The sequence below is a fragment of the Tursiops truncatus genome, chromosome 1 (assembly GCF_011762595.2).
Source record: "Tursiops truncatus isolate mTurTru1 chromosome 1, mTurTru1.mat.Y, whole genome shotgun sequence".
Taxonomy (NCBI): Eukaryota; Metazoa; Chordata; class Mammalia; order Artiodactyla; family Delphinidae; genus Tursiops; species Tursiops truncatus.
This window is the reverse complement of record NC_047034.1, coordinates 162406420-162428671: the sequence shown is the minus strand read 5'-3', so window position 1 is coordinate 162428671 and position 22252 is coordinate 162406420. Positions and strand designations below refer to the sequence as shown.

Below are 22252 nucleotides of genomic sequence, written 5' to 3'. Positions count from 1 at the left end.
CTACGTGTATCTGTGCCTGTGGGGCACCGGGCGTCCTTGATCTGTGCATGTCTAAGTAGGGCTGCGAGCATCCCCCTGGACCGCCTGTTTGTATCTCTGTCTGTGTGGCCTTAGTGTGAGTGGGAGAACGTTGTGCTTTGGAGACTGTGGGTCTAGATCTCGGTGTATCTTTAAGTGTGAGTGTGTGCTTGTGTATCTGCGTGTGAGAGTCTGCCATGCGTTGTAGTATGGAAATGCTTATGTGTGCCTGTGGAAGGTGCATTTGTGAGACCAAGGAACTCCGTGTGTCTCTGTGCCTCTGTGTGTGTATGTGTGTGTTGGGTGTGAGGGGTTTGTCACAGACTGGTGAGCAAGTTAATCTCAGACTCCGTGACACGTGGAATAAAATCACGCTCCCATAATGGGATCATTCGTCTTCCTGTCCAAGGAGAGAACCAACTCTTCACCCTCCGCCCTGGAGGAGCCAGTGGGGCCAGGGCCAGGCTTAGGCCCCTATGCAGGCCCCCCTGTGGCCTCAGCACCCTACCCCCACCTCTCCTCTGCCACACCAGGCTCATTCTGCCTCCAGAGTGCCCCGGTGCCCACTGCTGGCTGGGCTAGGCTCCAGGACATGTGACGGAGCCTTAGAGGCCTGTCCTGGGCCCCCCAGCCCCACCCACTGCTGAGGAGGGCCCTGCCCCAGATGGGAGGGCGGGTGCAGGAAGGAATCTTTGGGCCCCTCCTCCTCCCGGAGGGGAGGGATGAGCTGCAGGCCCGACCGGGATTTTCCATCTCTCAGCAACAAGATTCCTGGTGAGCAGGCTGCGAGGCTTGGCAGGGCGCCTGCCGGAGACCCGCCCTCACCCGCCAGGACGCCTGGGTCCCCAGGGCCGGGCAGCAGCGGGTTCCCTGGGGAGCTAGGAGGGCCCCAGAACTTCAGGCTACAGCTGCCCGGGACTATGGGAAAGCCGGACCCTTCCAGGCTCCCACCCCCAACCACAGACGGCTCCTCAGCCCCCCAGGCAAACCGCCACCCTTCTCCTGGCCTCTCCCCAGCCTCGGCCTTTGCTTCAGAGAGCAGCCCAGCCACCCAGCACCACCCACTCCCTACCTGAGCCTCAGCGCACACCCAGCCTGAGTTCAAGACCTCACCTCTGGGTGTGAGGGCTCTCAAGGCCAGGACTGTGCTGCTTATCTCAGAATGGGGCTTCTGAGGACAGGGCCATGTGTCCCGCAGCTGTGAAATCCCTCTTGGTCTTAGCACTCCTTCCTGACTGAGCAGTCAGGCACCAGGAGAGGATTTCAAACCCAAGGCTGGGGAAACTGAGGCAGTGAAGCTCTCTGCCCTGCCTACCGTTATGAATCAGAGGCCAAATCCAGGAGTCTAGACACACAAGTTCTTAATTCTGTCCAGCGGCAGTGGCTGCAACTTGTTCTTCCCCATAGGGGGTGCAATTTCGGGGGAGGCATCAGTTGGAGGGAGAGGGGAATGGGCAGGTGGACCCCCCTCAACCCTCAGACTTGGATGAGCAGCCAGAGAGCAGGTTTGGTAGGAGATTAAGGTCGAGGAGAAGAGAACCCAGACGCTCCAAGATTTATGACCCTAATTCTTCTCCCTTAAATTCCCCTCCAAGCCCCCCAGCCCTAGCCTGGTCCCTCCAGGGTCATGCTGTGGCCCCAGGCCAATGTCAAGGCCTTAACCCATCCATCAGCTGTTGCCAGGGAGTTTCCACCCCAATGGGTCCCAAAGGGAGGAGATCAACTGACACTACGGGCCCAGACTGACGGGGAAGGGGCATGGCCCTAAAGAGGTGGCCAACAGCCCCCTGCCCCCTCCCAGGATGCAGGGGCTCACAACCTCCAGGGCAGAAGCTAGGCTGGTGGGTGGGGTCCAGGAGGAGGTGACCTCCCAGCTCTGGCACCACTCCCAGCCCCACCCTTCCAACAGGCCAGGAGACCTGGGGTCCCACGGGGCCCTACAGCTCACAGGGTGTGTGGCCTTGGGCCCTTGCTGCTCCTCTCCAGGCCTCAGCCACCCCACCACGCAATGCAGGAAGTGGTCTGGATACCCCAGGCATCCCCCCTTCAGCTCCGCTCCCTCAGTGCTAAGCCCTGCCCTCTCTCCAGTCCAGGGGTGTCACCTAGAATCTGGGCCAGATGGGGTGAGGCTTTGGCAGTTAACTGGAGGAGCCCCTGAAGCCACCCAAGTCAGAGCTGAAGAGCGTATGGTGCTCACTCCTCCACCGCACACCCATTTTCCAGAAGAGTGAAACTGAGGCCCTGAGAGAAGGTCGGGGTCTGCACCAAGACCTGAGTTTTACTGGTGGGATGGTTAAGAGCACACGCTCTGGGGACAGAAAGACTTAAGATTAAAATGTCAGCTGCAACAGAAACTTGTTATGTGAAGTCCCTTGCCTTCTCAGCCTCAGATTCCTCATCCATAAAATGGGCAATAGTGCCTCCCTCCTATGACTGCTGAGTTGAAATAAGAAAACGCATGTAAAGGGCTCGGCCAGCGTAGCAAACGCTCGGACAATGGTAACTATCATGACTGTGGGTCGTATTAACACAAAGCCAAGTGGCCGGGGGGAAGAGTAGGTGGGGTCCCGACCTGGCTCACCCTCCAGACCAGGAGGGCCAGCCAAATTCCTCAAAGCCCCCCAGCTGTCTCCCCTCTTCGTTAAAGGCCTCTCATTAGTGAGCCTGGGCACCTGCCCCTCCACACGTAATAAGCCTCATTAGTATCTTAGCCCCAAGCTCTGAGCCCAGAGTCTGTGCATGTGCACACGCGTGAGGGTGGGGGGCTGCGACAGGCCACCAGCCAGGAGACAGCATCCCCGCCAACCACACCCCCTGCCTGTCATCAGCAGGGCCCGTCACCACCCAGCTTGTCACCTGCCTGCCTCGCACCCGCACCACCTGTCACCCACCCAGCTCATCACCCACCCAGCCCATCACCTGCACCACCTGTCACCCACCCAGCTCGTCACCCACCCAGCCCATCACCTGCACCACCTGTCACCCACCCAGCCTGTCACCGGAGCTGCCTGACAGGCCTCTGGGTGGGGGACAGGAGATGGGGAGGAGAAGACCACAGGGGTGTGGAGCTGGGGGCCCCAGAGACCCTGTAGGACCCCCACTTCAGCTCGGCATCCTGCAGCATCGCCATGGCAACGTCTCAGCCGCAACCACTTTCCCAAACATCCCCCGCCCCCCCACCCCCCCACCCCCCCAGGCCCTGCTCTTAGCTGAGCTGAGGCTGAGAAGAGCCTTGAGTGACAGCAGAACGGGACAGGAAGGAGGTGCTCATCAGCTGGCTGGCCTTGGCCATCCCTGCCCTCTCTGGACTTGGTTACTCCATCTGCAAAATGGAGGGGCTGGAACTGGGGAGGCCCCTGTACAGCGGGTCATCCCTTCCCGGCCTGGATTTGCTGAGCCAGTGGTCAGTTAACCTGTGAAGGCTGGTGGGGGCGGGGTACAAAAGGACAGGGGGTTCTGGGTTCTTCCACACTCCCTTGCCCTGGCCCAGCTCACATAGGCTGGGCCTCTGGCCCAAGCTCACATAGCAAAAGAGGAGGAGCAGGCTGGAAGGCAGAGGGGCTCTGCCACAGGACTGCCAGCTGGAGATGATGCCACAGTGGGTGACCCAAGGCTGAGTGGGCCCCCACCTCCAAGCTGCATTATTTATAAAACCCAGAGCTCCTAGCCCAGCAACAGCTGCGGTGCCGCCCCTCCAGGGGGCACAGGCAGCGGTGGAAGGGTGGTGCCTCCCCGGGGGAGCCCCCTGGGGTCCTAGGCTCCCTCCACAGCTGGCCGGGGCAGGGGCTGAGGTGGGAAAGGGGCGGCCGCGCCATCCTTCCCCTCCCAGCCCCCTCTCCTCTCCTCTCCTCCAGGCAGGCGGCGATAGGATTACTTCTGCATGACTGCCCGCTCCACAGGGTTCCAGAGACCCTCCTGCCTACAGCAATCTTTAAAATTCCTGTAGCCCGGCCTCTCTCCCTTTCTCCCCACAGTGAATGCTCCAGCTTCTACCGCAGTGTGCCCGCGGCCGCCACCACCACCAGCGAGCTGGCCCGGGCCCCAGGTCCCCGGAGCCACGGGCAAAGGTAGACCCATCCTCGGGGTGTCCCTCGGAACCCTCTGAGGCCCAGGCCCTGGCCCATCCCCTCCGGCCCCTGGTGCCCGTCCAGCCCCACAGGGCAAGGCTCAAGCTGGGGTCGGGCCTGCCAGCTGCGCCAAGGAGGACCGGCACATACGTGCAAACACACCTGGTGGGTCCTGGCGTGCCTGGCCACATCCTCTGCTGCCAAAACCTGGATGTCCCCACCTCTGCTCTAACCGCCCCTTCCCTAACCTCACTAATCCTTGCTACCCTGGGGTGGGCAGACAGCTGGGCCAGGCCAGCGCCTGTGGCTCCCCAGGGCACAAGAAGCAGGCAAGAGATCGATCCACTGAATTTTTTAAGGCTCTAATGGAGCCTGCCTCCCCAGACTTGGGGCCTGGGACACAGGCGATCTCTCAGGGACCCCTCCCTCAGCATTGCAGTCGCTTCCTCTTTCAGGTCTAGGGGGTCGGGGCACCTTTCTAGGAGCCTTTCCCCCAGCAAGAGAAGAGGCACGAGGGGCCCCTGGGAAAGATATGGGATTGGGGGGCTGTGAGCAATACCCAGAGGCCCCCCCCCAGTCTCCCCAGCCCTAATGCAGGCAGAAGCAGCTCAGCCTCTAAATCACTCCCCTCATGCTGCCCTCTGAGGCGGATTCTGTGCATCTGTAATTAGGGGGTGGAACAGATGGTGGAGATTCCGTTTAAAATCATGCATCTAGTAAAGTAACCTTCACTGTCGGAACTGACTCCCAGGGAGACCAAGCCCCAAGCCCGGATCTGGGGGGGGGGGGGGGGGGAGGGGAAGCATGTCAAGCCAGCACCTTGTCCATCTTTTTTCCTGAAGCTCCAGGCCCAATGTCCCCCTCAGGTGAGCCCAAGAAGAGGGGGATTTGGCAAGCACCTGAGAAAGTGCAGGCTGGGGGTAAATCCCCCTGCCCAGACCCCCCCACCCCCACCCATACACGACAGAGTCAGGGCATGGCTGGGTACTCAGAGTTCTTGGCTGACACACCAGGATGACCAGGTGCCAAGAGCCCCCAAAGAGGCCCCAAACCCCCAAAGCCCAGGCCAGGGTGCCCAGAGCACAGGGTCTTGGGTGGGGCAGCTTTGAACCAGATGTACAGCCTCACTGTCCAGGAATGAAAGGCCTGGGGCAATGAGGGGGGGTGGAGATGCCTCCCCAGGCAGAGGAGGCTCTGGGAAGTGGGGGAGGACCAGGCAGCCCAGAAACGAGAGAGAGCACAGAAGAGTGGGCCAGTGTGTCTGCAAGGCTGAGGCTATCTGCGGGGAGGTTTGGGGGAGGGAGGCTGGGGAGGACAAGGTGGGGTGGGGGGGCGGTGATGGAGAGCGCTGAGGAGGGAGGCTGTGCTGGAACGTGTGATGGTGGGAGTGCGGCTGCAGGGTGAGGTGTGGGCGCAGGGCGGAGCTGCTCTGAGGGGTGACTGGGCTGGGGCCCTGTGTGTTTGTGTATGAGTGCGGGACTGGTGTTTGGAGAGGGGCGGGGGCTGTCCCTGGGCCTTTGGATGGCTGAGGAAAGTACTGGAGCTGGAGCTTGCTGGGGAATGCACAGAGGACTGCTTGTTTGAGGAGGTGCTGGGATCTGGGGTGTGTGTGTGCGTGTGCGTGTGCGGGGTGCGCATGCATGTGCACGGCCTGGAAGGTACGAGAAGCTGAGGGGACACTACTGTTCAAAGATGCACCGTGTCTGTGTGTTTGAGGTAAATGGTGTGGCTGCAGCGGTGTCCTCCTCTGCGTGGGTGTTGAGGCGGTGTGTGTACATGTATGTCGCAGGGAGAGTTTGGAAAGGTGTAGGGGGCTGTATCGGTGTGTCTGGGGACGTGATGAGCTGCAGCGGAGGGAAACGCTGGGGCCGTCGGGAGAGTCTGAGGGTGTCTGGTTAGGTGCTGGGACTCTGAGAACCTGAGTGTGTGGAAGGTATTAGGGCTAACAGTAGGGTCCTGGGTGTATCTGGGGAGGTGCTGGGATTGGAGGAAGAGTTGATATGTTTGAGGATGTGGTAGAAGCCTTGTGTGTGTGTTGGGGTGTCTGGGGGTATACTGGGGGTCATAAACATCTGGGTTTTGGTTAAGTACTAGGGCTGTAATATGTGTTTGGGTGAGCAGGCATGTGGTGGTTGTGTGTTTGGGGGCGTGCTGGGGCTGTGTGTTTAGGGGTGCTGGAGCTGTGAGTGGGGAAGTGGTTGTGTATTTAGGAGGTGCGAGGGGCTGGAGTTGGGCCCCTGTGCCCAGACAGGTGATGGGGCTGCGGGGTGAGGGCGGGTGCCCCTCTGAGGAGGTGAAGGGCAGAGTCCTGGCCTTTGCTCAGGGGCCCACCTGGGGGCTGCCCGCTAGAGCCCCTCTGCCGGTGGTGCCCGCCCACCCCCAGACCCCACGTCCGGGTGTCGAGACAGGCAGTCCATCTGTCTCTTCCTGTGCCCAGGCCGAAGGCGCAGTGCCGCCTCCTCGCTCCCTGGGGGGGCGGCAGCAGATCCCAGCCCACCCATCTGCCTTCAGATGGTCGAGGCAGGAGCCTCCACAAAGCTGCCTGGAGGGCATCCCTGTGTTTGAAGAGGCACGGGCTGGGGGGTGGGAGGAACTGCACAGCAAACAGTCCTCGTGGAGGCTCCTTTGAAAACCACTGACGCCAGGAGAGACGAAGAGGGAGGACAGGGGCGGGTATGTCTGTCCTTGTGCGTCTGTGCGGGTCAGCGCCCAACTGTGTGCCTCGGAGCCCCTTCGCATGTGTTCATGCCGGTGGCCTCTGTTCAAGCAGCATCCTTGCCTTGGAAAACAGCCCTCCAACCCAGGCTACGAGCTCACAGCCTCACACAGGCAGCTACCCCCTCATCCATGCACCCTGCCTACACTACACTCACAGGCAAACATCCCCCACACCTTCACATCTGCAGAACACTGCACCCTGGTACACATGCCCCTCAGCCCCAGAGTCCCAGTCCTTCACATGTGTACGCCCATGACACACACCCGCACACTGCAAAGCCAGGTACAGCCACATGCACCTGTCACATATGCATGCCTCCACACAGACATACCCGACAAGTAGCTGTCACACCCACACCCACACACTCCACACACCTTGGGGAGTGGATCTCCCTGTCACACCCATATCCCACCTCATATGCACTCAGTCTCTCTCATACACATTGTAACAGACACTCACCATCCCTTATACCTGTACATACGTGCACATGTTTGTACACGTGCATACACACTCTCACCAGCTCTCAGCTCTTTCACACCAGCCAATTTCTCTGTGTCCAGGCCAGGCCCTGCAGGAAGGCTGCCACCGGCTTAAAGTGTCTCCTGCCTCCCTGCCCTGGCAGCTAGGTCAGAGTGGGGGGCATACCCCCCCCCATGACACCATGGCTCCCTGGGAACCCTGATCTTCCCCTCCAGAGAGAAAGAGTCCTCTCTCTGCTCTGGGGTGACGGCCACTGTTGTGTGAGAGTGTGACTGTGTATGTGTGTGTATCAACATGTTTCGAGAAGCCACGATGAGGCTTGTGTGTCACTGCCTGTATGGGTAAGAAAGCATAGGGACAGGTTCACCGGTTATGTTTGTGAGATTCAGGATGAGTGTGGGAGCAGAGACATGTATGCCACAAAATGTGTATTTGTGAGTGTGTGTGAGGCCAGGCCCCTGCGGACAGGCGTGAGTATGGGGGGGTGCACTTACACAAGGAGACACACAGTGAGTGTGAGTGGGGAGTGAGTGGGGAGTATTCTGGGATATTTTCTGAGACAAGAGGTATGTACATTTGTGAGTAGGGGTCAGGGCTAGGAGAGGCACCCTCCGCAACTCCCTCCCCCTACAAAGAGCTCAGGGGAAAGGGGTCTCTGGGATCTGGGGGGAGTGTGTGTGTGTGTGTGTGTGTGTGTGTGTGTGTGTGTGAGTGTGTGTGTGTGTGTGTGTGTGTGTCTTCCTCTCTCTCTTTCTCCCTGACCTCTTTAGCAGCTGGAAACTGAGCCGGGGGTGGAAGGAATGGAGACTTGGCTGGCCTGGGGGTTTGGGGAGGGAAGCAGGAGAAAACACCTTCCAGATTCTCATCAAATCCTTGTTTGTGGTTTGTAGCCTTCAGTCTCTCCTCTCTCTTTCTCTAGGTCTGGGTTTCCCCCTTTCTTTATCTCTTCCTGCCCCTCCCTCTCTCCCCCATATCTCTCCTTCTCCCATCTCAGTCACCTTGTCTCCCCCCTTGGATCTCCCTGTCTCCAAGTCTCTGTCTCTCTCTGTCTGTTTCTCTCTCCCCAGGCCCTTCCATTTTTCTGACTTCTGTCTCTGCCAGCACCTCTGTATGTCCGTCTCTCCCAGTCCTGGTCCATCTGTCTGTCTCTCTCCGTCTGCCTGTGCGTGGGTGTCTCTGTCCATCTGCTCCGCCACCCATCTGTCTGGTTGTCTGTGCTAGTCCTTCTAAGGGTGCCCACTCGCTCACCAAGACACCCTCCCCCAGGTCAGCAAAGGCCTCTCCTGGCTCAGGGGGCGGGGAGGGGGTGCAGAGCTGCAGCTTCTGGAAGCTTCAGTAGCAGCTGGCGGAGCTGGGAGTTCGAGGCCAGCCAGCTGCAGAAGTGGCCCCTCCCCTGGGCTCCCAAGCCAAGGACCCCAGAGCAGAGAGAGGAGAAAACAGGGCCTCACTGCAGCTGAGTCTGTGTGCGTGCGTGTAGGGGGAGGCAGGGGGCCTCACTTTGCCTTCACTTCACCGTTCCCCCCAAAGCCAGGCCCTGTAGGAGAGGAAGCTTCAGTGCCCACCTCCCTCATCCCCTCACCAATGGAAGAGACGCTGGGGATCCAGGAGGGAAGGGCTGGGGGATGCCAGGCCTTGGACGAAGCCATAGCTTCCTGTCAGATGGGTGGGAGGGGGGCTCCTTCCCTCCTCCCTCCCAAGCAGTCCCTGGGGATCCCTCCAGTGCTGGTCCCAGCTCCGGACACGAGGGGCCCCATAGGCAGTTCTCACCAGCTCCCACAGGGACCATTCCTACCTCCCGGCTGCCCCAGTGCCTCTGACCCACAGGGATAAGGTGGAGGGGGGTGGATCACAAGGGTGTCTCCTCCCTCCCCAAATAGAGGTTGGCTCTGGACATCTGGAGTTCGTGGCCCTGTCTACGCCCTGGCCATCCTGAGAGGCCCCAGGCGGTCCACCTACCATTGCCAGCCCGGCACCACACACACACACACTGCAGCCCAGCACTCGTCACCGCCACTCCCTGGCCCAGCAACTCTGAGGGCTCAAGAGGGGCCCTAGCGCGGAGACCTGCACCCTACACTGACTGGTGGCAGCCTCCAGCAGGGCCCCGGCACAAAGCCAGCAGCTGGAGGAGGTACCCCCAACACTTCCCAGGAGGCTCTGTTCTTCCCTCTCTAAGAAGAGCTCACAGTCCAAATCCCACAATAGATGGGGAAACTGAGGAAGGGATGGGATGACACAGTCAGTCATTCTTCCTGAGACCCTGGGGTGGGATCATAAATGAGGAATAGGGAATGAAAAGGACGCCGGGACGCCGCAGGGGCAGAATCTGGCTCCTTCCTGACCTGCCATGGGCAAAGTCCATGTTGGCTGCACAGCCCTGCACAGCCCTACCGCTGGGCCAGGGCCAGGGGCTGGCTCCCTCCCTCTAGAGCTCTCCTTGCCCCTGGCTGGGCCCCCTCCCTCTCCTCGCTTCTGAGCAGCCCTCCCTGCCCTCTCCCTCCCAGCTCTGGCTCTCTCATCCTCAGCTCTTGGAAGCCTGACTCACTGTTTCCCCTCCTCTCTCCCCTCCCTCCCTCTCTCCCGGCAGCGGCGCCTCCCCCTCCCCTGGGGGGGCTCTGGCCACAAGGGTGCCCGCCTGCTCCTCTCTGCAGGCTCTGGCCCCCTCCGCACCCAGGAGGCCCCCTGCAGCTGTTCCAGCTCTCTAACTACAGAGAGGTGGACGGAAAGAGCCTGGGTCCCAGGCAAGCAAGGGGAGGGGGCCCCTCTAGACTGGATTTCCTCCTGTCAAACAAGGTGGGGGGATCCAATCGGATGACACCCCTGGTGTCTCTAACGGTCCTAATGTTCCCCACTTTTAAAAGCCCGGTGCCTCCTGACACAGAGCGCCCACAACCTGTGGGGCGCTGTACCTGCCTCAGGCTCCGCCCCCAGGTCCAAAGAAGAGGTCGGCTCTGTTCCCAGAAATTTGGGGAGAGGGGAGACGCTGCCCTGGGGCAGGAGCATTAGTCAAGTGACCCCTGGAATCCCCCTGTCTCCCCGTTCTCTCTCCTCCCGTGGGAGAGCTTCCTTCTCTCCCTCTCCCACCTGTCCTCCTCTCTTTTCCCAGAGACGTTCGCTTGTCTCTCCTCCAGATACTATCCTAGCAGCATTTGATCTTGGGTGAGAGGCTCTCAGTGCCCGCTCATTTTGGGCTGTGGGGTGGGGAGTGGCACATGCCTAGGCCTTCTTGGTCCCCTGGATGCCATCTCCAGGGGCTGTGATCCTGGCTCTTCTCCTTGACCGTTTTCTCTCTCACCCCCTCATCACTGGCTTCTGTCACCATCTTTTCCTCTTTCCACCTCAAGTCGGGCTCTCTGGGTCTCTTTCCTCCCCACCTCCCCCAGCTCTCTCCCTGGGGGGCCCATCTGCTGACATTAGCAACAATGTTACCGTTGCTCCCCCCCTTCAGTTCCCAGCTCCACCCCATCCTGGCTTCCCCCTCCCCAGCTCTGTCCCAAGAGACCCAGGGGACCCAGAGGCAGAGCTGGGCTCCATCCCATAATGGTGAGTCTGCTTGACCTCACTAATCACACCAGAAGTGCCTGGGCATCTGGTATGAAGGCATGGCACCCTGTGGTCTTGGGTGGCTGGCCTGGGGCACAGAGCTCTGTATTCCACAAACCAAAAAAAAAAAAAAAAAAAAAAAAAGAAGTTGACTTGGGGTGGGGCAGAGAAGAGGGGAAGTGAGGGGGATCAGGTTTGCCTGGAGAAAGCCCCTGTCCAATGGGGAACAGAGGCAAGAGGAGGTAGTGGCTCGAGCCAGCGCTCCAGGCTGATTGAGAACAAGCAATGTCCCTCTGGGGCTCTGCCGGTCCAGATCAGCCCCCCCTAAAAAAAAAAGGTCTTCTGCCAGGGACAGTTTGCCCCGCAAGCCTCCAGCACAGCCACACCAAGCAGGTAAAGATCCCGTCTCTGTCTCTTAATCTCCTTTAGAATCCAAATCCATCCTCCCTACAGTATACCCCCCACTGAGCTCAGCAGGGGGTTCCATAAGCCTCCCTGCCCCAATCTAACCAGGTGGAATGGGGGGGACAAAGCCCCCCAGCTCCCAAGCCCCCTCACCAAAGGCCCCATCAAGGGCTGCGGAGCAATGCAAAACAATCCTGGAACCCACACACCTCCAAACTGAGAAGCAGCCCTGTCCATCCACAGCACCTGGGGGTGCTGGGGCTCCCTGCCCCCACGACCCTGCTCCAGACCCCCCAGCCCAGCAACCATAATAACAGCAAGCTCTTTTTCTTTATGACACCAAATTCCCCCAAGCCGAACAGCTCCTTCCATCACTACCTCAGCCATAGATCACATTAAAAACTCACAGAGGGCAACTTAAACACATCACATTTGTTTCTCTCTATATTATTTCAAAAGTAACGGCATTAAAAATGGATTTTACTACAGAAAATAAATATCAACACGTGGGCCGGGAGCCCAGGCAGGGGGAGAGAGCCCACCAGGAGAAGGTCCCTGAGGGCTTGGGCACAGCTTAGGCACTGACCAAGGAGGTGGCTGAGAGGACAGACTACACCTGGGGTGGGGTGGGGTGTGGGGGGAATGCCTGGGGAGGGGGCAATGCCCGCCCACCTGGGCACCTGCCCCAATGCCAGACCAAGAGGGACAAGAGTCACTGGTTTGAACTGGTCCCCCAAAGCTCATGCCCTCACTGATCTTTGCAACCTCTGGAGGGTAGAAGCTCTGGGGCAAGAAGTTCACTAGTCTCTAGGGGTTACTCCAACTATTGACACAGCAGAAGAAAAAAATGAATTCAACTTACTATCCAGTTTGATTTTCCATTACTATAAAAATATACATCTGCTCAAAGGAGGGAGATGGCAAGCTGCAGGCACATGCCACCTGGGGGGTCCCCCCGCAGCTCACCACCACAACCCAGCCTGCCCCTCGAGGCGGCAGGGGTGGGGGCTGTGTGTGGGTGGGGGACGACCAACTGGTAATCTGTCACCTACAGCCCCAGCTCACACAGCTACACACACCGGGCCACACGGAACAGGAACAAGCCAACAATAGAAACACCCCAAATGCTCCTGGCAGGACTCTGCCCAGGCCCGGGCGCATGCCCCCGCCCCGCCGGCGGCAGCAGCGGACAAAATGTGGCCACCCTGACCCGGAGGCAAAGCTTGTCCTCACACCCTGAGCTCTGCCCAGGGAGCTGGGGCCAAGTCCCGCCTGACACCAACTGGTCCGGCGGGAAACGCCTGCCCAGCCAGACAGGCACAGGCCCCCCAAGGGTCCCTCCTTGTGCTCAGGGGCCAGGCTGGTGCAGCCTGGCCCTACCTCCCAGGGTGACGCCTGGGCCCAAATTCAGCTGGCCCTGCCAGTCAGGCACTGGTGCAGAACGGAGGGCACCAGGCTCAGCCCCTCCCAGCCCAGCCCCAGGGCCCCCAAGCTAGGAGAGAGGGGGGGACTCCCCACCCCTCCACATCTGGCCCTGGCCCCCAGGGTCTGCGGTAGAGAATTCCCGCCCCCGCTTCTCTCTCTCTCCCTCCTCCCTCTCAGTGCCCGCTGCCCGCCTCAGGGACGGCCCCAGCTCCCGCCTCCGGCCAGCAAGGCCCACATCCTTCCTCCCTCAGCTGGCCCCTTCGCCTGGCAGGAGGCTGGGGGGTCAGGCTGCTGGGGAACCCCTCCAGCTCCCATCAGTCTTCATCCCCAGCCCCCAAACTCTGGGTTGCTGTCCCTTTTCCTGTAGAACAGGAAACAAGGTTATTTCCTAGACTCAGAGCCAGCCCCCTGCCCCTCTGGCTCTGCCTGGGGACCAGGACCCAGCAGGGGAATGCGCCCTTAGCCAGAAAGCAGAGGGATTCTGCAATTCACCCCCAGCTACCGGCCCAGGGGGCTGACAGCTGTCACTCAGCACCCCACCCCCTGGGGAAGAGGGGGCCGATTCAATCAGAGCCTCAGAGGAAACGCATTGATAGGCGATTATTTATTTATTTATGCAAAAGTGAGCCGACTTTGTTCGCCAGGTAACCGGGCACGCGGCCCAACCCCTACGGCCCTGGCCGCCCCCAAATCCCTCCTCCGCCCCACACCCCCTCCGGGTCATTAGGTCCCCGCCCCTCAACTCCCAGAGCACCAGCAGAACCTTGGGATTTGGGGGTTGAAGGGGAGGGGCTCCTCCCTCCGCAGTCTCCCCCTTTCCCAGGGCCGTTCCTAAAATCCAGCCTTGTTCTCCGCTCCCACGGTCCCCCCCTTCACCCACCCCCCCCCCACATTCTCAGCAAGCTGGAGAGCAAATTGCAGTTTTAAATCCAAAGACGGAGGGAGGGGGAAGGAGGAGGGGGCGCGCGGCAGCGCTGGGCGCGCACCTCGCCCCCGAGCCGGGGAGCCGCGGGGCGGCCAGGAAACCCGAGAACCCCCCCTCCCCGCCCCCCCTTCTCGTCCACCTCCCCCTCCCCCTTCCCGGCGCTGCCTGCCAGGCTTCGAGCCGAGCCCAGCCGAGCCGCGGGCCCCGGTGGAAACAAAGACCGATCGCACCGCGGGCACCGCAGCCACGGGGTCCGGCGGACCGGACCCGGGCGCGCGGAGGGGGCGCAGAGCCCCCCCGGTGCGCTGCACAAAAGAGCCCGGCCGGCCGGTCCCCAGCGGGGGTCTAGGGCTGGGGAGGAGGCGCCACTCACCGGAGTGCTGGGCTGCCGGCTCCGTTGGTCCGAGCCAGGCGAGGGGCTTTGGGGGGCGTCTGTCTTCCGGCCGCGGCAGCGACGCGGGCGCTCGGCAGCTGGGGAGAGCAGTCGTGGTGGAGCCCTGAGCCGCCCGCCGTTGCTGACAGCATGGCTCGCGCCTCGGCTCACATTCTCCGCCGCTAACTCCACTGGACACGGCCCCCCGCTCCCGCGGCGCCCCCCACCTCTATCACTCCTTCGCTCTCTGCGCCCCCCTCGCTCCCCCCACCGCGCACACACTCTCACAGCCCTGGACACCCCCGCCCCCACCCCCCCCAATTGCAAACCTGGGAGGGAACGCGCCCCGCGTAGTCCTCCTCCTGCTCCTCCTCCTCCGCCCTCCTCCCTCCTGCTCTCTCTGGCTGTCTGTCTGTCTCTCTGACTGTCTCTATCTCTCGCTCCCTCTGCCTTTCTCTGCTCTCAGAGCTGGGTGGGAAAAGGAAATGAGGACAGAAAGCAGACGCTGGCTTTGGGTGGTGGTAGCTGGATTCCCTCTCTCCCTCCCTCCCCCTCCTCCCCTCCCTCCTCCTGCCTTCTGCTCTCTCCGCTGCGAGCGGAGCTGAGCGCAGCCTGGCGGGTGGCTCGCTTTGCCCGCCCGCCCGCCTGTCTGTCTGTCTGGTCTGCCTCGCTCGCTCCCTCCCTCCGTCTCTCGCCCTCGCCCTGCCTGCCTGCCTGCCGCTCTCCGTCTCCGCCGCCGCCGCCGCTGCCTCTGCGAGCTCGCCTTACCTTCGCCGCTCACCATCCGGAACCCCAGGGGGGAGCGCGCGCGCGGCACGCCGGGACTTGTAGTCCCCGCCTCGGCCGCTCGGCGCGCGGGGCGGGCGGGGCGGTGCCAGCAGCTCCGACGGCGCGGCCGGGACCCTGCAGGGACCCCAGCGCCCGGGCCCCTCCGGCCGGGGCGAGTCCTGTTTTACCAAGGGGTGCTGGTTCTCCCCAAGGATTGGGAACGTTTCCCACGTTCCTAGTCCCCCGTGGGGGCTCTGGCTTGAGCGGAGGTTAGGGGCGGGAGCGAAGGGGCGGGGTCTGCGAAGGGAATGAGAGTAGAATAGGGAATCGAGGGATTAGCTAAAGGGCCTGCTACTTTCTGGGGCATCCCAATTAAATAAGAGAGGAAGAGGAAAGAGGAGAGGACCGGCTCCCTGAATCTGGGGGCATTCTCCCTTTATGAAAAGGTTTCCTACTGAGTAAAGCGCAAGGGTTTATGGCGAGAGGGCTGCTCTAGAAACCTCAAAGCCCACCAGCACCTCCTCCTCACTCAGTGACCCCGTCTCAAGTTCTGAGCTCTGGGTTTAACGACCCCCACCAAAGCTTAGTGTTTCTAGAAGTCCAAGGGCGGCGAGGGCACAAATTCCTGGATAATCCACAGACCTCTCTCTCTCTCTCTCTCTCTCTCTCTCTCTCTCACACACACACACACACACACACACACACACACACACCTTGCCTTCCTGAATTCGACTGAGCTTTTTCCTTGTGTCAGGAAGCAACATTCAGATTCAACAGTTCAGAGCCCCTGCTGTGCCCAGGGGGCTGGACTCAGCACTTTCACCTACCTCCTCTTCAGGTCACATCTGTTATCCAGCCCCTCGCTCTGGGCCCCCTGCCTGGCCTATCCCCACAGATGGAAATGTGCGCTGCCAGGGCCTGGTTACCAAGGGGAGGTATCTGGACAGCCCAGAAAGGAAAACTGCTGCTGCTGCCATTTACTGAACACCGCAGGGCTCTTGAGTCCTGCAAAGACCTGGTGAAATGGTATGGTTATCATTTCCATTTTAGAGATGAGGGCACTGAGGCCCATGACACCCACTGAAGAAGTGGTAGAGCCCAGCCAGACCAGGATCCGTTTCATTCCAAAGCCCACTGCTTAACCTCTGGGCCGTGGCAGGGAGCTTTGACTCCGCAGGTCTCTGTCTGACCTTCTCTCCCAGTGTCTGTGTGTCCTCCCTTGGCACTTCAATTCGACAAATGTTAACTGAGGTATGCAGGGCTCACAGGGGACATGGAGATGAATAATGCATGGTGGCTGCCCAGTCCTTGGTGTCTACCAGCACCGGCCCTGACTGGTCCTGCGCTAGTCCCACTTCATCTGTGTTTCTGACATTCCTTTGTCCAGTGTCTGCTGGCTTTTTTCTGTCTTGCCGCATGTCTGAAGTTTCTTCAGCAGTGCCTTTGTCCTTGGCCCACCTGTTTCTGACTCTTCCTTTGGCCCTGCGGGGTGTTGCGAGGTGAGGGCCAGCATGTGACAAAGGCAGGTGGTGTCATTTTGCCAACTGCAGCTCCCTGTCACCACCTTCCCTACACCTCCACCCCTCCCAAGCCCCTCCTCTAGACAGTCTGGAACCCCCAGAGGGCAAAAGAGGGGATCTAGGGGGCACTCTCTGTTGGCCTTTTGCGGGGACCGGGGCACAGCAGCCGTGGGAGAGGTTTAGGGTCTAAATAGTACACCTATTGATCTGGCATCATGGGGCTGGCATGGCCAGTGGCAGAGGCCCCCCATTTGGGAGCAGCTTCTCTTTGCAGGCAAGCCCTGGGTTCAAAGATTTATTCATTGAATGGGAACAGTTATAAGGTCAGATATTAATGAAAGCAGTGGTTAAAGTCGTTAGGGGCCCTTTGCACCTCCAAAGCCTGAGTCTAAAGTTATCACAAATAGATGGGACTTTGGCATCTTGCACCAGCTGGTCCCCCACTGGTGAGACTTATCACTGGGGAGCATAGGAGAGGCCCAGGTTCCCCTTTCTTTTACCCCCTCACAGCATCCTTACCTATTAGGCTCTGCCCAAGGGCATGAAGGTCCCACCTAAGCTGAAGCAAATTTGGGGAGGGAATTGGGTGGGCATACAGGATAGCTTCTGGGAAATAGGCAGCCCCAGGTAGATTGGGATGAAAAGGCATTTGGGAAACGCGTGGGAGGGGAGAGGTTAGGTCATAAGGTGCAAGGTGAGTAGGGCCCATGGCTCCACGAGTGAGAGGGGAATAGAAGTTAGGTGGGGCTGTCCGCGCGTTCCCCTCCCACTCTAGGTTGCTTCAGAGACCCCCTCCCCAGACAGGGTGGGTGCTTGGTCCCTAAGGTGTTGGGCATAGCTGGAAACCAAGCATCACAGGGTTTCCCAGTCATTTGGGGGCTGGTCCTTCTCTTGGAGCCTCTTAAAATTGTGTTGGGTGAGGGGGGGTGGTCTCCCCAAACTCAAGCTGAGTCTTCCTGTAGGTGGCTGCTGCCACCTAGTGTCTAATTGACATCTCTGCTTCACCAGCCTAGTCTAAATGGGGACTACCCAGTCCTCAAAAACAGCATCTGGGGTCACCTCAGGCTGGGCAGGGTAGCTATAAGCGCCCAGAGAAAGCAGACTTGAAGGCGGGGACCCAGGTCCTGGAAGAACCTGCATCATCCTTTCTGGGTTCTGCTCACTCCAACCATTTTTGATTCAATGTAAGCAGAAGGTGGTATAGCTAGACCCCGGGAAATAGAGGTGAGAGTCCAGAGGTAAAGTTGTAGGGCCCAAGGGTTTGGAGGCCATGTGGAATAGGAGCCAGACAGACCTGGTTCTTTTTTTTCAGCTGTGCCAAGCGACATGCAGGATCTTAGTTCCCCGTCCAGGGATCGAACCTGGGCCCCCTGCAGTGGAAGCGTGGAGTCCTAACCACTGGACTGCCGGGGAATTCCCCAGACCTGGTTCTGATTCTGCATTTACTTGTGTGTCCTTAAAACTCGCTGAGTCTCAATTTCCACATGTGTCAAGTTGAGGAGTAACCCTTTCTCTGTGTTACAGGCAAAGCTGTTGAGAAGATTTACTGAACACATGGATGTGAAAGCACTTTGAAAACTGGCACGGGCATGCTGAGGGATTATTAAGTCATGATAATAATAGTGACAATAACTGAGAGGTCACAGCAGCCTGGAACCAGGCCCCTGGAGCTCCTGGAAAGGGCAGAGTGAAGGGAGCCTTGCCTTCCCTGACTACAGAAGTTCTGGGGTTGGTCCCACTCTTGGAGCTACCGCAGGAAAGGTCTGGATTGCTGGAGAGGAATTCATCCCAGTCCACAGAAGGAGAAACTGGGCCAAAAGAGGTTGAGGGCCTGTCCTGAGCCACTGAGCTACTGATCCAGGAACAAGAGGCCCGTTGGACTGGAGCCATTATGGCCTTGGTTTTCCCCTCCTCTGGATGGGAACGGCTCAGAGCTGGGGCCCAAGAGACCATGGAAGCAGGAAGCCCTCCTTCACTGTGGTACAGTGGGAACCAAGGCCCCCAGGTCCCCATTATCCCTCCTCATGGGTTAGCCTCCCTGCACTCATCCCTCCCAGAAAGTCCTCCCACATTCCTCCAGGCAACAGGAAACCCCAGCTGCAGCCCAGACTTCAAACGGCTCCTCCCTCTGGGCAGGGGGTGTGGGAGGAGAGGCCAGAGGCCAGAGGGCAAAGGTCAGCTTTGTTCCTGCCCGAGGTGGTGAGGGACCCAGGGAGAGAGAGAGGGGGGCAGGGTAGAGCCCTTGACAGCCACACTGCGTGTGTGTGTGTGTGTGTGTGTGTGTGTGTGTGTGTGTGTGTGTGTCTGTGTGTGTGTGTGTCTGTGTGTGTGTGAATTCCTGTGTCCATCAGGGCATGCATGGTTCTCACTGTCAGCCTGTGTCTGGGGGTAAATGTGTGTCCTTGGTTTCCTTTTGGCTCGAGGACCTGAGTTATATGTCTGAGCGTCTGTCAGTATGTGTTTGTTTGTCTGGGTGCTCAGCCTGGGGTCCCACTGACATGTCTGTAGGTGTCATCACGTGTGTTGATATATCTGGTTCACAGGCCTGCCCAAAGCTCTGTGTTCTCCTATGAGTGTGACCTGGTGTGGTTCTTTGTGTCCAAGAAGGGTGTTCCTCTCCCACCTCTTCCCCTCCCATCCTTCCTCCGTGTTGGTCACCACGGGGTTCCTTCTGGAAAGTGAATCTGACTCTGTTATTACCTTGCTCAAAACCTTCAGTGGCTTCCGTGGCCCAAGGTTTGGAATCCTAGCCCGAGGGCAATGGCAGACAAGACCCCCTGCCTACCTCGTCATCTTCATCTTTAGCCACTGATCCCCCTCAAATTTTTTACTCCAATCACACCTACTTAATTGTATCTCTCTGCACGGTCCCATTTCCTGCCTCTGAGCTACTTAATTCTGTCAAGTCTGGAATGCCCCTCTCTTGCTTGCTTCTTTCTTGCTAGCAAACTTTCACTCCTTTTTCAGGTCTCCGGTGGTGAAGCAACACCTCTAATGAGAAGACTTCCCCCTGCCCAATTGAGTTAGGACCCTCCCCTGTTCTCCTACGTCTTCTGCCTGTGCCTGTCTCCTTCACTCTCACTATCATTACATTGTGAGATTTCTGAGAGCAGGAACTGTACTGAATTACTGTCTCTCCCATTCTGATGGATTGGGAGGCTCTGAAGGGACCTGGTCCTCCTGTCTCGGACGAAAGTTTTGGATGTAGTGCCCAGAGTGACCACTAGAGGGAGTATGGACACCACTGCAAAACCATCCGGGGTGTGTGTGTGTGTGTGTGTGTGTGTGTGTGTGTGTGTGTGTGTGTGTGTGTGTGTGTGTGTGTGTGTGTGTGTGTGTGTGTGTGTGTGTGTGTGTGTGTGTGTGTGTGTGTGTGTGTGTGTTACACTGCAAGACCATCCAGGTGTGTGTGGGGGGGGGGGGGTGTAATGGATGTGGATGGCCGGGTAGAAGGGAGGCTTTGATACTGTACCTGGCAGAGAATTCCTGGAGTGGATAGTGGGTCCACCCAGCTCAGAACTGGAGCAGTGGGATCCAGAATAGACTCATCCCAATAGGTCCTGGGGCACCAAGATTTTTTCTCTCTGACTTTTCTCCACAACTCAGGGACCATAACCCTTGGTTTTCTCACCCTCCTACCTCTTGCCTTGACTTTCCAACCATCTTCTTATATGCCTCATCTTTTCCCTCAACCCTCCCATACATAATTATTTGCTCTTGCCTGACTTGGCCGTGCTCTCCCATACCTCTGGACCTTTGCACATGCCATTCCCTCAGTGGGAGATGATCTCACCCTCTGGCTGCTTCATCAAGCAGACTTTTCTTTCACCTCCTCCAAGAAGTCTCCCTTGGCCTCCAGACTGACCTTGCCCCTAAGTGTTGTAATTGTTTACTGTTCTGTCTCCTGGACAGGACCAGCCTACAAGAGACATCAGTAGATGTGTGTGAAATTAATAAATGACTTGGCTCTTTTATGAAAACAACCCTCAGCACATATGGGGCTACCCCCACCCCCTATCCTCTCTGGCCCTGACTCTGGTTGAGTATTATACTTCCCCATGCTGCTCCATTAAATAAGGCAACGTGACACAGGGGGATGCATAAGACTTTGAAGTCACGCAAACCTGTGTTCAAATCCTGACTCTATCATCCAGCTGGATGACCTTGAGCAAGCGTTGTAGTCTTTCAGAGTCTTTGTTTCCACTTTTGTAAAACAGGAATAATCATACTTCTGCACTGCCTCATGGCGAGGCTCAAATTAGACGAGGCATGTGAAACATCCAGCATTAGTCAATTAGGTGTCCTCCTCCCCCACCATGAACTTGGAAATAAAATTGCCCTCTGAGTCTTAAGCCAGTAAAATCACGCATCACAGAAGAGAAGAGCCAGGTGGGGGAGTGAATGAGACGAGAGATGGTTTTGTAAATGACTGAAGGGTTTTGTGAACGGTGGAAACCGCAATCAAGGTGACCCGCCTGTAATCTCAGGGAGGCAGGGCGAGGATGTGATTGAAATTGAGAAAACAGAGGCCTAATCAATTGCATTGTGCTCTATCTGAAGGGAACAGAAGGATGCACAGAAAAGGGGGTGCAAGGGAGAATTCGTTCGGCTGCACCAGAGGGAGGGAGGGACAGGGAACCAGTAGACATAGGGATTCCAGGCTCAGGTGGCTCTGGTCTCTGCTGAGGAGTCATGGGGGCCTGGTGGACTCCAGGTGGCTCACTGCCCTGCTGGGCCTCCATTTAAACTAAATGGATATCCAGGTGCCAGGCAGAGCCCCTTTGGGCAGACAGGAATAGTCTGGTCCCAGGAAAAGACTCTAGATACTGAGAGCACTGATTTTGGAGTCAGAGGACCTGGTTCAAGCCCCTGCTCTGCCATTATGTCTTATAATCTATTTACTTCACTGCGCTTCAGTTTCCTTATTAGTAAAATCAAGATATAATAGCCAAAAAAAAAAAAAGATATAATAGCCCTCACCTTATAGGGCTCTGTGCACTTAGTAGGCGGCATGCACTTAGTAGGATGTCTGGCATAGAGTAAATGATTTGTAAGTGGTAGTGACAAAGACAGCTAACATGTATTGTGCATTTATTTCCATTTCAAAGATGAAGAAATTGAGGCTTGGAGAGATTAATAGCTTGCACTAAGTGACACAGCTAGCAAGTGGTAGAGGCAAGATTCACAATACTACACTACAGCTCCAGAACTGTGCTCTTATCTGCTTACTCCATGGCAGGTGGAAACACTAGGTTTAATACATCAGGCTCTTGTGAGTTTGGTTTGCCAGAGACCATGGCCTTCTGGAAGCCTTGGCCCCTGAGAGTTGGAATGTACAGAGCTAAGGCTCCCACTCCTGTGACCACTTCTCTAAGCAGCCACTTGGCCTCTACCCATCTTATCGCTCCTGTTCAGCCATCCCCAGCACAGGGCTGAGCACAGGGAATGCTCCATCTGCACTGGCCACCTCATCCACTTTCCTTTAAGTCACTCAGCTTGGGGGGTTTCCAGGGACTCCTTCTACCAATATTTCGAGAGAGAAGGATCACCCAGACATCCACCTGGGACAGATAGGATCTTTTCCCAAGGCCCAGAGGCAGCAAGGTCTGGTAGAAAGATCATGGGCCTTGGTGTGAGACCTGGGTTCAAATCCCAGCTCTGTCACATATATCTGTGTGACCTTGGTACATCATGTAACCCCTGGGCCTCAGTTTCCTCATCTGTAAATGGAGGGGAGCTAATCATAGAACCAGATTCAGGAATGGGTTAAATGAAAAGATGGATGTAAACACATCCGGCATTCAGCTGACACTTAATAAATGAGTTATTATTACTATTATTTCTACCCAGCCTGACTGTGAACTCTTCTAGGACAGGGACAGGTCTTGTTCATTTCTGTGTTCCCAGGGTCCTGCCAGCAAATGGCCCTTCACAGAGTCAATGCTTAGTCATTGTCTGCCAAGCGTAGCAGTGATTCCCAGCCCCCAGACTCTTTCCCCTGGCCATTCC

General features: G+C 58.1%; 1 protein-coding gene across 5 annotated transcripts in view; it reads right to left on the bottom strand.

Moving 5' to 3' along the window:
- The window catches only part of AHDC1 (AT-hook DNA binding motif containing 1), a 65014-nt gene extending 50261 nt beyond the window's left edge, over positions 1–14753 (bottom strand). For 4 of the 5 annotated variants that reach the window (XM_073793481.1, XM_033840003.2, XM_033839986.2 and 1 more), the window contains exons 1-2: positions 14285–14700; positions 13956–14053 (exon numbers count right to left, since the gene is read on the bottom strand). The gene's annotated coding sequence lies outside the window, so the exon portion shown is untranslated. Of the gene's footprint in view, positions 1–13955; positions 14054–14284; positions 14701–14723 lie in introns of those variants that run through there. The other variant, XM_033839994.2, reaches the window with a different exon arrangement.
- Positions 14754–22252: the final 7499 nt, after the last annotated feature.